General features: G+C 43.6%; 1 long non-coding RNA gene across 1 annotated transcript; it reads left to right on the forward strand.

The window, feature by feature from the left end:
- The first annotated feature begins 2804 nt into the window (after positions 1-2804).
- LOC114593669 (uncharacterized) lies at positions 2805-16009 on the forward strand. The gene is made up of 6 exons (XR_013392381.1): positions 2805-2949; positions 3260-3533; positions 7549-7648; positions 11169-11233; positions 12916-12972; positions 15260-16009. It is a non-coding gene; the product is annotated as an uncharacterized LOC114593669 (long non-coding RNA).
- Positions 16010-17011: the final 1002 nt, after the last annotated feature.

The following is a 17011-nucleotide window of genomic DNA, read 5'->3' on the forward strand; positions in this document are numbered from 1 at the left end:
TTCAGTTTGGGTGGAGCACACCCAAACCTTCATTAAAGTTTCGTCTGCAATATAAAGGTTTGCAGATTTGAAGGGAAATGACACCTGTAATTTCCAAGGTTCTAATATATAGCGGGACGCGGGTGGCGCTGTGGGTTAAACCACAGAGCCTAGGTTGCCAATCAGAAGGTCGGCGGTTTGAATCCCTGCGATGGGGTGAGCTCCCATTGTTCGGTCCCAGCTCCTGCCAACCTAGCAGTTCGAAAGCACGTCAAAGTGCAAGTAGATAAATAGGTACCGCTCCGGCAGGAAGGTGAATGGTGTTTCCGAGCGCTGCTCTGGTTCGCCAGAAGCATCTTACTCATGCTGGCCACATGATCCAGAAGCTGTCTGTGGACAAATGCTGGGTCCCTCGGCCAATAAAGCGAGACAAACGCCACAACCCCAGAGTCCTCTGCGACTGGACCTAATGGTCAGGGGTCCCTTTATTTTTACCTTTAAATGATAAATGGAGGCTGCGGGTCATCTCTTAAGGTGAGCACATGAACCTATCATTTGGGCATGGCAAGGAATGATGCTCCATGAGAAGCTTTGCAACAACTTTGTTTTAAAGCCATTGCTCCAGTAATTTGCTGTTGCCCCACTTTTGCAAACTGCAATATATCCCTGATACCCTCTAATCTGTTTTGACTGAACTGGGAAAAGGTGAAGATTTTGGGCACAGTGGAGGGTGCCAAGGAACCCTGGTACAGACAGAATTCTCCATATAATTTGCCTTCTTCTACTTCCTCCCAGATCCAAAGCCATGACCCCTTTTTGCTGAAACTGTTTTAGGGTCAGACCAGAGACAAAAGGGCTGGTGTCATTGCTGCCAATTTCTGACTCAATGGGAGGCTATCTCAAAGTGTGGAGGGTTTTTCCCATGAACAGAGTGTACTTTACCCTATGAAACTCGAAGGCAGTATAATTAGCATTCTTACTGGGCAAAAGAACAGCTTTGATTGTGTCTGCATTCACTGGACATTTGTCTGCTATCCAAGCAAACACTGACTATCATTCTATGCACTTGTTCTACCCACCTGCTTGTTCTTAGAAAACCCAGTGCAACTCTTACTCATGCCAGTGTTATTGGAGCAACGTGGTCTCAAGTCAAACCATTTAGCGGCTTGTATTTCAGAAGAGTTCCTGTTTTGTGACTTCTTGTTTTCCCCAACTCTTAATTATTCAGTTCCGTTCTAAGTTTTCCTCATAACCATATGTAGATAGCATTCGATTAATCTAAACAAACAAATCAAGGCTGCTTAGCTAAACATTCTAGATGTTCTCATGCAATTTGAAGAAAATAAGGCCAGTTCACACTGGTGTTATTCTCTGCGTACAGTGGTACCTTGGGTTAAGAACTTACCGGTAATTTGTTCCAGAGGTCTGTTCTTAACCTGAAAATGTTCTTAACCTGAAGCACCACTTTAGCTAATGGGGCCTCCCACTGCTGCCGCGCCACCACTGCACAATTTCTGTTCTCATCCTGAAGCAAAGTTCTTAACCTGAGGTACTATTTCTGGGTTAGCGGAGTCTGTAACCTGAAGCATCTGTAATCCGAGGTACCACTGTATGTCATGTGAATCAGGATTTGCCACACTTCATTTGCTCATAGTGGCATATCTTACAGCTGCAGTAATAACAAATATCACCTCTGATCAATGGTTTTTGCATCTTGAAGAACATGGTACAAAGCCCTTCGTAGGAATAGACACATAGTTGCCTCCATGTGTGTAGCCTAAACAAGGAGAGAAGCAAGAACCATTGCTATTGAGCTTGTCTTCAACATCCTACACACAGCTGCCCAATCTCTGACATCCTGAATTCAGTGTGGCTGTTGTGGGCAGGGCCAGGATGCATCTACTGTTCTTTCTGAATGTAGACAAAATGTCTGGAGGTGACCATGTATATTCAGCCTGTGACACAAATAGATGAGAAACTGAGTGCATCGTGAGACATGTACAGAAGCAATCTAGCTTGAATCTGATGAGTTGCCAGCTACCCAGCATCCAGTTGCGTGAGCATTTCCATTTTTTGAAAGATTGATAAATACGGATAGTTTGTTCATTTTTAAACTTTGAGGTAAAAAATATAGATTTCAACTATAACCTGGTTGCGAAGGTGGGGAGGAAGTGTCTAAAAACATTGGGGGTGGAGGTACTGAATTTTCTGGTGAGGGTGTACCTTTCAATTGAGGTAGCAGAGAGTAAGGTTTTTTCTCTCTTTTTAAAAATAAATAAACCCTTTGTCACTGTTGCAAGTCATGGCGGCTCTTAATGTGGCATTGTTCCTCAGGCATTGAACTGTAGGCTGTCCCTTGAACAAAATTTGGATCATTCCCATGGTCTTCTGTTTGTCAATAAAGTCAGATGCTGCTGGGGTACCAAAAAACTCTACCATGGCTTAAAGCAGCAGTAAATATTACTTCTTGGTCTAAGCAACAGAAGAGAAATGTGCCCTTTGTGGCTCCTGAAAAATGCAGATAATTTATCCCCCAGAGTCTACTTTCATCCACTCCCATAAAATCACTTGTGGGGGGAAAACCTGGCCCAATAACTTTCACTCAGGCTGACTTTCAACGGGAATGAGAGAAAGCTTGCCACAACTGTCTCATCCCATTTTAAAACCATCACCAATGGTAGGTCTGTGTTCATGACTCTTATTTGCTCTCCTGTTTTGATAGTTCTGCATTCAAAGCACATTCCTTTGCAGAAATTAGAAAAGGAAGCTTCCTCGCTGAAGACTCCAGCAAGATCTTCGACCGAGCAGCAGTTGAAACCCTGCAGTCAACCCTGACTCCCTACCATGTGTGATGGTATGTGTGGCATTCGTACGGAGCCCCCCGGTCGTCTCACGGACTAGTGACCCATGCACCACTAATCCGCTGCCACCAACCAGGTCCTCCCCGGTAAATCACTTAGTCTCAGTCAGGTTCTCAAAACAAAAAAAATTCCTTCCAGTAGCACCTTAAAGACCAACTAAGTTAGTTCTTGGTATGAGCTTTCGTGTGCATGCACACTTCTTCAGTGTATCTGAAGAAGTATGCATGCACACGAAAGCTCATACCAAGAACTAACTTAGTTGGTCTTTAAGGTGCTACTGGAAGAGTGTATCTGAAGAAGTGTGCATGCACACGAAAGCTCATACCAAGAACTAACTTAGTTGGTCTTTAAGGTGCTACTGGAAGGAATTTTTTTTGTTTTGACTATGGCAGACCAACACGGCTACCTATCTGTATCAGGTTCTCAAGTTAACAAAGAAGAGTGTAGTTTATTGCCGACACAAACAAACTTTAACTGCATTCCAAAATGTTGTTACTCTTTACCTTCTTAGTCTTATTTTATCCTGTCTCTGTCTCTTCTACCTCCCCTCACATAAGAACCCACTGCCCTAACTGTCTCTCTATTTCCAACTGCCTGCCAACTGCTTTTCCAACTGCCTTTCCCAACCAACCAACCCACTAAAACCAACCAACTACCCACACCCAAACCTCGGGTAAGCCCTTTTATAAACAGGTAGGCTCCGCCTCCGGTTTTCCTATTGGTCTACATTTTAACCCTTTCTCTCTCCCCCGTACAGACATTTTCAAATGAACGGGCAAACGCCACAGTATGTTATAGGTATTTGTCAACATGAGCTTGTCATCTCCATACAGTGCTTTTTCGGGGGGGGGGGGGGTAACGCAGGGGTACGCATACCCCTAAACATTTTGTGAATCTAAGTTTGGCCTCATTGAGGGCCAGTGTTTCAATATGAGTAGGAAAATGAGAGTACCCCTAAACATATATTATTATTTTTTAGAAAAAAGCACTGGACCTATTATTAAACCTTTTCTTCTGCATCTTTTTCAATAGTCCATATATAGTCATATATAAATCCATTATCTCCATAGTATTTGCCACATTCCAAGTGTTATTGCAATCCTGCTAATGTTTTCATCTGCTCACAACTCTCTCTCTAAGGTCGCACCAACACCATACATTTAAAGAATACTTTTGGTACCCCCCCCCAAAAAAAAAGAATCCTGATAACTGTCATTGGTTAAGGGCAGTGGGTTTTTTTTTACTGGAGGGATGCAGGGGTAGGCATACCCCTAAACATTTTATAAATCTAAGTTTGGCCTCACTGAGGGGCAGTATTTCAATATGAGTAGGAAAATGAGAGTACCCCTAAACATTTATTTTTTTGGGTGGGGGAGCACTGCCTCCATACATTACATTTCAGTCACATGCCTAAGGCATCCCAAGTGTACATTTTAAAATGCAATGCACGGGGAGATGCTGAATAATGGAAGACATGTCCCTCCGCACCCTGACGCAACGTTAATCTTTTCCTGACAGTGCAGTAACTGACTGGTACTGGCGTTAGCTTCGGGTTGGGGTGGTTATCACTGATCTGAAAGCTAAGATCCCACAGAAAGTTTCCATTTAGAGACAACGCAAAATGGAGAAAGGAATCAAGGATCTCCCCACTTCAAAAACTATAACATTCCATGGAGTGGCTCAGACACTCATGAATGGGTGCAGCAGGATGGAGGCTGGCTGTTCTACTTATCCTAGACAAACTTTATTTGCTTGGCTCCCAGCCAGGAAAAATAACCTATTGCAGTCCAAACCCAAGCTAAGTCAAACAGTCCATGCTTAATTAAGCTCACTGTAAGAGTTCTCTGTCCCCACCAAACACCAGAAAGCTGATATTCTCAGCAGGTGAGATTGAAACTGTCCAGGTCTAGCTACCCAGTTTAAACTCCTGAAACAGGAGGGGAAAGCCTGAGCTGCAGCGTGCTGCAAATGGGTGTTAATTCTGAAAAGGAGACCAGGGGCTACTAAAGGTGTAAGCATACATTATGCACCATTGGACCCCACGCAGTCTTTGATGGCTTGTTTTAGAAAATAGTGCCCACTCATTTTTGCTTTTGGAAGGAGAGCCCAAATGATACCTGCTCCAGATCCAACTTTTGTTAGATCATTCATAGCCAGTTATTAAATATTTCCTAATATTGCAGCATTCAAAATTATGAATTCCTTATGTTGCTCATCTCAGCAGCATGAAATCATAAAAAACCTGTAGATTATACTGCTGATTTAAATAAACGAAAAAAGAGTACTATGATCTTTAAAACTGCTTCTTTTCCAATCTTCCCTTGATCCAACTATCTCCACTAGTTTAACTATTGCACAATATTTTAGCAACCATTCCATCACCGAGGGTATTTTAGGTGTTTCCTGGCCAGTTAGTGGCCAGGAAAACTCTTACAGCTCTCAACCAATTTCCTACTGTCATTATGCGTTCTGATTGAATATCCTTTTCCATGTTTCCCAAAAGACTTAAAAGTGGATCAAAAGGCACCACATATCCAACAATAGCTGCAAAGAGCTTGAACAATCATCTCCCAAAAATTCTTAGGTGTGCATTGTTTTTGACATTTCCCTTCCGTTGAAATGTATTGAAATTACTTATGTAGTTAATTGCATTTGTTTTGACCACAGCCAGGAGTGAGACAGATAATGTAGGTTTTAGCAGAAGCTGAACTGTAGCAGAAAAGAAACAGAGCTGATTGCAACAAACTCAGGACAGGAAGGAAACCTCTGCCTGCCCTACTCAATGCAGAATGTGCACAATTGTGTCTGCTGTTTTCCTAATTTTCCTTCAGACCATTTCCCCACTTCTAAAACACCTGCACTGCTCTCCAAGTTACACTGTGCGAAAAATAGCTCGGCCTCCATATTCCAGTGCCGCGTTCCCTTCTAGACTCAGATTTCTCCAGAAAAGTCTCCCCAAAGGCTACAACATTCGGATGGCTTGCTCATTCTTGCATTTTCTTATGGGGCTTAAAAATGGCACTGCCTTCTGGGTAACGTCGTCGCACCCACTATTATACTTGGCTGACGTTCAGTTTGTAATCTCCTACCATGTCCAGAGCCTTCAGAGCAGTGTTGCTGCCCAGCCGCTGATCCCCGCATTTTGTATATGTGTTTTATTTTGGTTTCCCTTCCCTGTGGGCATGTTAGAGGTCAGACACATTCGGCCAAAAGAAAAGGCAGACAGGAAAACATCTGTAGCATGTGTACAGAAGTTTCTCAGGGCTGTCTGTCTGCACAGAGGGATCCAGGCAAATAAACAGTGAGACTCTTCAAAAGAGTCTCCCTTGTTTTCAGACACAGAGGTGTGCAGGCCAAGTCGTGGCTTGATACGGCATAGAGTGGCTCACCATGGGAGGATATTCTTGTCTTCTTCTTTTTTAATTACTCAGAAGCTTTGGTTCCAACCCCTGTTTTCAAAGGAGTCTGAGAATGAAATATGATTCATCCTGTATCTGTTAAGAGGTTCTATGACTGAGGAGTAGCTGATGGAATGCCCCAAACTGGGCCATGTCAGACAAACTAAAGAAACTGATTTCCTTTCCCCAGAATGGTTTATTGGCTTGGGCTACCGTAATTGCTACTACATTGCAACCACAGCTGTGAAAGACTGACAAAAATAGAAGAGAGTGGCAGTGCCAGCCTTGGTTAGACCCATGTCTTTTATTTTATTTTTTACATTCCTAGAAAATAAAATTCAAGTTAGGGTTTAGCTTTGGCTATTTATTTATTTTTAAATCAAAAGATGTTTGCAAAGAACCCCTTTGGATTTTTGACAATAGAGATGCTGTGGATGATGTAATGGGACTCAAGAGCCCAAATCTCACCCTCACAGAAAATGTATCATTTAATGTGTTTCTGCCTATGTGCGCCGTAAATGTGCTGATGAACTGTTATGCATCATACTTGCCACATTAATCTGTGCTATCATAACAGTAGCCGATGGGAAAATGCCATGCGTTTTCTGAAACTCTCCCCCCTTTAACCTCTCTAAATGCCATCTGACATAGAGAGAAAGTATAATGAAAAGACCTTTATTAGATTGACCAACAGGGCACCCCATTCATAAAAAAGCAGGCAGGGGACAGGAGGGGAGGATGCTGTAGCTGTGACATTCACAGTAGTCGAATAGGATGGGGGAAAATAGTGATTGACCAAAAGGGCTGGAAAATACTGTAACTTCTAATCCAGCCACATTCGAGAACAGCAAAATGCCTAATTCATTCTTACAGCCTTTCCAGCCAATCAGTCCAAGTGTTTAGCCTTTGTGAAGCAAAAGGCTAGCCTTTGGATAGCCTTTTGTGAAATGCACCAAATCAAAGGTAACTTAATATGTAATTGATGAGGATATGTCAGTATCAAAGTAAACAAATGGGGGGGGGGCAGGGATGCACTTCAGCTTTAGTATATGTTTGCATGAGTCTATATAGAGTCCTCAAAAAACTAAATAAAATCAAAGTTGACTTTTTAGGATGGTCCATGATTGTTCTAAGTGAGAAATTGAGAGATACTGAAATGGGCAGGTCTGCCCACCCCTACTTGTGTGCAAATATGAAAAGTACATTAAAGGTCTGGATTCTGTCCAGCCAACAAGCAATCACAGTCCACATATACACATATATGAAACAGAGGAGTATATAAACATTATTTATGTGTTTTCCTCACACAGAAGTTCCTTCTGTATAAGAAAACCATAACATCTGAAGACTTCATGATCGCCGAGAGCTATAATTTGTTCCCCTCCTGTGTGACAGGGCACACGTTGTCAAGTAAGTGATTCCAAGTCACTGACTAGTTACTTTCCCACCAAGGGGGGTCCCCGAGCCGTTGCAATGATCTGTGAGTCAGCGTGAAAAAAGAGCTTTGAGAAATTCCAAGATGGGAACCATATGCTGGCATCCTCCCTTCTGAAATTGTGTGTGTGTGTATGTGTGCAGACCACCAACCAACACACCAATAACTTGCTGGGTGTCTTTATGCTTTTTCGGTTCTTAGCAAGTGCCAGATTCCTCATCTTCTGAAGATTCCTCATCTTCTGAACAGGTTCTCATATTGCACATGTGCAGTGTGTGTGTGTGTGTGTGTGTGTGTGTGTGAGAGAGAGAGAGAGAGAGAGAGAGAGAGAGGTTCTCACACCACCACAGCAAATGTGTTGGAGGAGATGGTTGACAAGACCAAGTGGCTAACCCCTCTGACACTCTCCCTAGGTTTATCACTTCTGATGATAAAGCAAAGATGCTGCCTGCTGCTGAGAATGGGTTGCGTTATTGGGCATACTGCTTTGATTAAATCGTGGCCTATTTAAACAAAGAACAAACATTCAACGTGCACACACATGCATAAAGAGAAACACACATGAAACCATTTCTGATCATAGGCTGCGATACAGAAAAGACCCCCCGCCGCTTTGCAGAATGACGTTGGAATATGATCTGAGAATGATACCGTCTCTGTCAAACATAAACCCCTGCCATTGATCTTCTTTGCATATGGAACATAACGAGTGAAGCTCTTTTGCAGCTCCTCACTGCAGTTTATGGCGCTGGAGAGTTTGAAGTGGCAGCACGCAGGTTAGCCAGTTCAAATTCCTGTGCTGGATCCTATATTCCCAAAGATTCATAGGAACACTCAGGTATCATACAGGACGGCTTGCCCTACCGTTAGACAGAGGGGAGCAACAGCCGCAGGCAAAAAATGCTGTAGTGCAGCAACAGCAGTTCCCAGATGTTCCTCCTGAGCCCCCTATCATCCTACATGTTGCCACATGGCCCTCTCAGTCCCCTAAAGTGTCATAAGGTAAAAAGGTAAAGGACCCCTGGATGGTTAAGTTCAGTCAAAGGCGACTATGGGGTTGCGGTGGTCATCATGTTTTCAGGCTGAGGGAGCTGGCATTTGTCCACAGGTAGCTTTCCAGGTCATGTGGCCAGCATGACTAAACCACTTCTGGCGCAACGGAACACTGTGATGGAAACCAGAGCACACAGAAATGCCATTTACCTTCCCACCGCAGCGGTACCTATTTATCTACTTGCACTGGCATGCTTTCAAACTGCTAGGGGGGCAGGAACTGGGACAGAGCAACGGGAGCTCACTCTGTTGCATGGATTTGAACCACCAACCCAAGAGGCTCAGTGGTTTAGACCACAGTGCCACCTACAATGTGCTTCATATGCAAGAGAGGGGTGCTATCTTGTCACCAGTGTTGAGGTAAGTAAGGTTCACATGCCAGTCCAGTAGGTTTTTACTTGTTGAAGGGATGCAATCTTCTTGACTGAGTGATCATTTATTGCAATTCTAAGTTGCCACACTGTGTGACGGCACCTGATTGTGGCGTGCCAAAACCAGGTGAAGTCAAGATGCCCCCATACAGGAATGTTTATTGGACAAAACACGGTTTCTGCTAAGTGCCCCCAAAGACTACCACACTAAAATGCTAAGGCAACCAGTGAGGGGAGTAAGAGTGTTAAAGGTGGGGAAATTTGTCCTCATTCCCTCTGAAAATAGCATAAAGGTAAATGTAAAGGGACCCCTGACCATTAGGTCCAGTCGTGACCGACTCTGGGGTTGCGACGCTCATCTCGCTTTATTGGCCGAGGGAGCCAGTGTACAGCTTCCGGGTCATGTGGCCAGCATGACTAAGCCCCTTCTGGTGAACCAGAGCAGCGCACGGAAACACCGTTTACCTTCCCGCCGGTGTGGTACCTATTTATCTACTTGCACTCTGACGTGCTTTCGAACTGCTAGGTTGGCAGGAGCAGGGACCGAGCAACAGGAGCTCACCCCGTTGCGGGGATTCAAACCGCTGACCTTCTGATCGGCAAGTCCTAGGCTCTCTGGTTTAACCCACAGTGCCACCTGCGTCCCTTGAACATAGCATAGAGCACAGCTAAAGGTCTACACCTGCCTTTACTAGCCTGGTGCCCATCCAATGTTGCTAGATTACAGATCCCATCATCCTTTACCATCCTGGCTGTGGAGTGCACTATGGTAGAATTGGTGGTGAAGAAAAGATGATCTTCTGCTACCTTTCCACAGAGAAATGAGATGCCCAGATTCCTTGGTTATCATATATTTTACCTAATGCAACTAGCATGCAAGCCTTTGCGCAGTTGATGTTGCTCATACCTGGTCCAAGTCACAGATAGCTTCCGTTTCTGTTTCTCATGGCTATTTGGATTGTTTTTGATGGCTGCTCCCAGAGAATGCACACATGAGGAGGGGTTTGGACTGTTATATAGGACCGCAAACTTGAGTACTATCAGGCTGGGTCTTGTGAATAAGCTTTTGCTGGTGCTCCTGAAATAAGTGAAGCAATCCTTTTGGATAGATGACTTAAACAGTATCAGGTATCCCAAGATGAAAGGACACCATATTGATTCTTTATTTTTTACTAACCTTTTGTACTCCCCCCCCCCCAAAGGACAGAGAATGTGCTATTTTTGAGCATCTCCCTCATTTTTCTTTTAACGGCGAAATGAAAATGAGCTCATTTTCAGCTCCACAAGAAGAGATTCCCTTCTTAATGTGTTGATTACATACTTGTAAGAAAATGTGAGCAATTATTGCTTGCAGTAAAACCAAATGTAATAGCTGTCGGGGTATTACGCAGAGTAATTGCTCTACAATTTGGAAGATTTTAAACAACCATGGAAAAGCTTCTATCCTAATTAAACCTATAGCAAGATGTAAAACTCATTATATAATAGCCACATTAATACATAGAGGATGTTGACCTTGGAGATGAAAGAAATGTTGATTGTTTCTCCTGGGTAGTTGGGCAGGTGGGAAGGAAACAAATTGTGGGCTTGAGTAAACTGAATGGACAAAATGACAATATATTCCTTTTCTTACCAATGATCAACTATGGCTGGAAACAGACAGAAACATCCAAGGAAAGCCTGTGTATGACAGACATCTATACCAGTGAACTGAGTGCTGATTTGGTCATCAACTGTTGTCTCTCTCTCATGCTTCAGTCAGCCTGCTTGCCTATGGAATATATATATATATTGCTATGTATCCATCCTTCCCATAAAGAAAGGAAAGAAACATTTTCTAAAACAATGGCAAAACCACTCTAGGAATTTAGAATGGTGTCATTGTGACGTCACTGATGCTAGCCAGTCGGCACCTTCTGTAGCTGGTCTTTGCAGTAGAATTGCTTAGCTGTTTTATGGAGTTCAGCCCTAGAAAGCAGGCATCATAGCCTCTTCCAAACCAGCTCTGTTGCTTCACAGACAGCTCTTCACCCCATGGAATATTCTTAAGTGTGACATTTTTGCCTGGCAGAAACACGTCACTGAACTCTTCTTGCTTGCCTTGAGGAAGGATAGAGATGGCAGGGAATGGGGAGTGTAAGTAGAAACTAACCTACTGACCTTTGGAAAGTTGTCATGAAGTTTCTCCCATACAAAAGGTGTATATTTTCAGGAGCCACTTTATTTTTGTGATTGTAAGTTGTTTTTAACTTTCCTGAATATTGTGTTTTAATGTTGTAACCCGCCTTGGAACCTTAGGGTAAGAGAAAGGTGATGATAGATAGATAGATAGATAGATAGATAGATAGATAGATAGATAGATAGATAATCTCCTGGCCTCCTGTTGATGGGTATTAAGAAATTAAGAAGTGTTGACGGTCTCACATGGGAGACTGCTGAGAAACATTTTCACATGGCCATGTTCCACGTATGAGCTGGAACATTTGTAGACTCCTTAGCACTGGTGTGAAGGACTCCCTAGTCCTGAATGGGATAACGGTGCCCCTGAAGGACCAGGTGTGTAGCCTGGGAGTCATTTTGGACTCACAGCTGTCCATGGAGACACAGGTCAATTCTGTGTCCAGGGCAGCTGTCGACTTCAGCCCTGTATACCTAAAGGAGCATCTCCACCCCCACCATTCAGTGCCGAGGTCCAGTGCCAAGGGCCTTCTGGCAGATCCCTCACTGCGAGAAGTGAGGTTACAGGGAACCAGGCAGAGGGTTTTCTCAGTAGTGGCGCCCACCCTGTGGAACATCCTCCCATCAGATGTCAAGGAAATAAGCAACTATCTGACTTTTAGAAGACATCTGAAGGCAGCCCTGTTTAGGGAAGTTTTTAATGTTTAATGCTGCATCGTGTTTTCAATATTCAGTTGGGAGCCAAATATTAAATATTATTATTATTATTATCCATCAGGTTCATCTGTGTGGGGACAGTTTCCATGGCGCTGAGTGCAAGAGTCCCCCTGGAATGTGCTACAGGGTGCTCAGGTTCACTACATGACCGACCAGAGTCATGTGCAGGCAGCTTCCTGATTTGTGTTGTGTGCTCGTATGCGTTCTATTGTGGTCGTGTTAGACCACGTGATGCCTTAAGATCAGTGGTTCTCAAACTTTCTTCTCTGGGCCACACTTTCAGAATACAAATTTGCTTGCACCACGCTGAATTTTTTTTTATTGATAAGGAATACACTGGGGGAAAACAACAACTTGAAAAGAGCTCTCATTTTGAAAAGATATCTGCCCATATCCTGCAGAGATAAACCGTAATTTTAATACTATACAACAGGGATTTGTTTAAATGTTCCTTTGGTTGTCCTTGAATCTTCCCAACACACTTGCTGTCCTCTCCTGCCAAGCCAGTATGGTGTGCCACACCCTTTGAGAATCATGCCCTAGAGGGATCTCTTATTTATATTCATGTTATTATTCTCCAGTGCTCAAACTCTCTATTAGGCTAGTCTATCCCTCCCAAAAGCCAGCTGTCTGGGTGACTGGTTTGCTCGTGGACCAGTTCTGAATATGGCACCGTAAGTCAGTCTCCAACCAGACTGTCTGCAAAATGGCAGATGATTAGAGTTCAGGCTTAGAACCACAACAATGCCTACTTCTTACATAACCTCAAACTTTGGGAAGGGGCATAATGTGGCGGTGGTCCCTCTAAAGAAATCTCTCTGCTGTCATTAGATCTCCCACGGCTTTCAATGAGATAAATGGCCTTTGCTTGTGAATTTAGGTTGTCTCCGTTCAGGGTGTTGAGTTTTCTATTTCCTTTGCAGATGCAATCACAAACATTTGGCTGGGCAAGGAAGGGGGAAGCCACAATCTGAATCCAGGTAGCACACTATATTGTTGTTTTGATCTTTATCACTTTTATTCTGTGTGGTTATTTTATTGTTAGTACCCTCTTTGAGAACTGAAAAGGAATAGGCTATAAATTCTTCAAACAAACAGCTGGACTGGGGATATAGAAATTGTGCTGTTGCTAAATCCTAGACAGATAGAAGAAGCGGAAAAGAAGCAAAAATGAAATACACTGTATATGCAGCCTCTGTTACAGTTGCTGAGGTATTTGGATCTCTTGCATCCTCTTACTACCTTTTCCAATTGATTATATAATCCAATTTTTAATTTTTAAAACGCCTACAGTGTATTATTTAGAGTAGTCCTACGCCCATATATGTTTATAAAGGCCGGCCCTGTCATTAGGCAGGGGGAAGAAGCCATCTCAGGCAGCAGGTGCTGAGGGCCAGGGAGCACACAGAATATGTCACACAGCCTATTCTGTAGCCCCCAGACCAGCATGCTGCCCTTAGCTGCAATGGAGGAGGTTCTCCCATTACCAGTGCTGAAGTAGCATTCAACTGCTAGGCTTACAGACCAAGTGTCCCTATTTTCCAGGGACAGCCCCATATTTACAGAAGCCATCCTGGTTTCTGATTTGATCTCGCAATGTCCTGCGTTTCCTTAGGACGTCCCTATTTTCATCGGAGAAATGTTGGAGGGTATGGACTTATTCCACCCCCCAAGCCAAGGACATAAGTAAATATACAACCTTTAAAAGACCTCTGAAGGTAGCTCTGTATTCAGAAGTTTTTTAAAGGTTTAATTTTTTAATGTTTTTATATATGTTGGAAGCTGCCCAGAGTGGCTGGGTCAACCCAGTCACATGATCATCATCATCATCATCATAATTTATACCCTGCCCATCTGGCTGAGTTTCCCCAGCCACTCTGGGCAGCTCCCAATCCAGTGTTAAAAACAATACAGCACTAAATATTAAAAACCTCCCTAAACAGGGCTGTCTTCAGATGTCTTTTAAAAATAGGATAGCTGCTTATTTCCTTGACATCTGAAGGGAGGGTGTTCCACGGGGCGGGTGCCACTACCAATAAGGCCCTCTGCCTGGTTCCCTGTAGCCTCACTTCTCGCAGAGAGGGAACCGCCAGAAGGCCCTTGGCGCTGGATCTCAGTGTCCGGGCTGAATGATGGGGGTGGAGACACTCCTTCAGGTATGCAGGACCGAGGCTAATTAGTAGTACAGTGGTACCTCAGAAGTCGAATGTAATCTATTCTGAAAGTCTGTTCGACTTCCAAAATGTTCAGAAACCAAGGTGCAGCTTCTGATCGGCTGCAGGAAGCTCCTGCAGCCAATCGGAAGCCACGGAAGCCTTGCCGGACGTTTGGCTTCCAAAAGAACGTTCGAAAACCAGAACACTCACTTCTGGGTTTGCAGCGTTTGGGAGCCAAAACGTTCGAGTTGCAAGGCGTTCGTCAACCAAGGTATGACTGTAGTAGTATTATTGAAAAAGACATCCCTATTTTCACTGGAGAAATATTGGAGGGTGTGGGCTTACCATCTTTTGTACACCACTGATTGGAGGAAGTGGAGGTGACGCCATCTTACCTTTTTCCTCAGGTAGCAAAATAAATGTTTTTGGCAGCCTTGTCACATTATGTAGGGTATATAGGCCAGCTACTGGACATTTTAATATTGTGATCATAACTAGCAATTTTACAGCACTGTACTTTTCCGCAGCGGTTTGTAGCTTGTCAGGCTTAGAACATCTCAGTGCTGAAGTCTCCAATGAAGCAAGTAGACATAGGAAGGATGGGCCAAAAGAAAGCCATTTCTTATGTCAAGGAAACACTTCAGATACTCCGACTTGATCTCAGCCTCCCTCCCTCCCTCTTAAAAAAAAATGAAAATGAAAATCCCTGAGAATAAGTTTGCCTGCCAGCCCTCATGTTATCAGAACGATTTAACATTGACTTACGCTCACAGAGCCTATAAATCTTGACTAACAGCTTAACATGTGAGGCATTTGATGTGTCTGGGAACCTGCCGTATGAAAGAAATTAGCTGTAAAAAAGGAGCAAAATGCCTATTCCCATGGGAATACTCTCTTCAGCTTCTAATAGATCATTTGTTCATTTGGAAGATGACTTGTTCGTCAAAGTAAAATAGCAGCTTGCTTTTCAAAAAAAGGGGGGGGGGAGAGAAAAAGGGGGAAGCTTTCTACCACTTTCACAGGAAATGCGGTGCTAAGGGCCAATAGACAGAGCAAATCATCATATTAATTACACGGTCCGTAAACATTTGCTCTCCCATGTTTCTTAAAGACTTGGATGTTTCCTGAACGGAGACCAGCAGTGGAACCGGCTCCGGTTAGTTGTAACCAATCTGGAAGATGAATGGTGACAGAGCAGCTCCTCAACAGAAGCACAGTCTATTTTAGCAAGAGGGGGTTTAGACTGCTTAGGCCAGCATTGCCCAAATGCTAAAAGACAAAGGTGCGGGGCTGTCCAGTGCTTTTCCCCTAAAAAAAATGCTTCCATGTTGAGGTTCCCAAGCCACCCCAATAACTCACACATCACACATAATTTTTGTTTAAGGTTTTTGGCATAATTTAAATACATTTATTTCAATACATAACTGTGAGTGGTTGCTTAGGCATTGGTTATGACTATCTGTCCCCCCGCCCAGTGACAGAACTGACTTCCGGATTCCAGCGGAAGCCAGTCAGGGAAAACAATATCAGGGAGAAATGAAGCTGGGCACCAGACCCTCACCTCTGCTCACATGCTCCCAGAGGCCAAGCCCGATGCCAGGGACTTGGACGAAAGCATGGCAAGCCCCCGGATTCCTTTAACGGAATTCCCTTGCAGCACCAGCCTTGGAGGGGTAGGCACTTACCCCTCCACCAACCAATTTTTAAACCAATGCCTAACCGCAAACCTTACAAGTTGTGACGATTGGCTACGCAGTAGGCAAAAACCAAATGGCTCCAGCCAATCAGCCAAATGGACAAAATTCCTACCAGGCCCCTACCCCAAAGCAGGCAACTCCATGACAGGCATAGCAAGGTCAAGCACAAAATCCCCATTTCAGGGAGGGTGGGCGGGTGATCCAATGCATGCAGCAAAAGAGGATGCTTAAAGCTGCGTGCCCAGTATTTAAAACCTTTGAGCCCAACCCACAAATTGGCAACATCAAAATCTCCCCAGAAACACCAGTACCCAATCACAGCCTGTGGCCATCCAAACAGATCAGCCCACAACAGTGGGGTGGCCTGCTAGACTCCACCGCAACACATGCTCTCTATTAGTGAGAACACGCTTTAGGGGTACTCTCATTTTCCTACTCATATAGAGATACTGCTCCTCAATGAGGCCAAACTTAGATTCACGAAATGTTTAGGGGTATGCGTACCCCCTGCGTACCCCCAGGAAAAAAAGCACTAGGGCTATCCAAATAAAATTATTTTGGGGCACAACCTGAGCACACATGCTTCTATCCGCATATTATAAATGCAAGTGGGAAGGGTGGTAAATGGATGGTAAGACTTCTTCTTTTTAAAAAAAAAAAAATTTATTTGATTTTACAAATATAAAATTATAACAATACAATCACACATCTCAACAGTTAAAAGATTCCCTCGAATCTCTGGACTTCCCCCCTTCTCCTCCATGGGTCCTTTTGTTAAACATTTTCTACTGCATCTTTTCAAATAATCTGTATTTTATATAACTCCATTGTCTCCATAGCACAAGTGTTATTGCAATCCTGCTGGTGTTTTCATCTGCTTACAGTGGCCTCCAAGATAAATTACATTTTTTCCCATTCTTTGTTAAAGTTTTGGTCTTGGTTCCTGAGCTTTCCAGTCAGTTTTGCCATTTCGGCATAGTCCAACAGTTTAATTTGCCATTCTTCTCTGGTAGGGACTTTATCTTCTTTCTATCTCTGGCCTAATACCATCTCTGCGGTTGTTGTTGCATACATAAAAAGTATTTTCTGCTCCCTTGGAATATCCGCACCTACAATTCCTAATAGAAAAGCCTCTGGTGTTGTTGTTGTTTTGTTTGTTTTTAATA

Source organism: Podarcis muralis, chromosome 3 (assembly GCF_964188315.1).
Source record: "Podarcis muralis chromosome 3, rPodMur119.hap1.1, whole genome shotgun sequence".
Classification (NCBI taxonomy): domain Eukaryota; kingdom Metazoa; phylum Chordata; class Lepidosauria; order Squamata; family Lacertidae; genus Podarcis; species Podarcis muralis.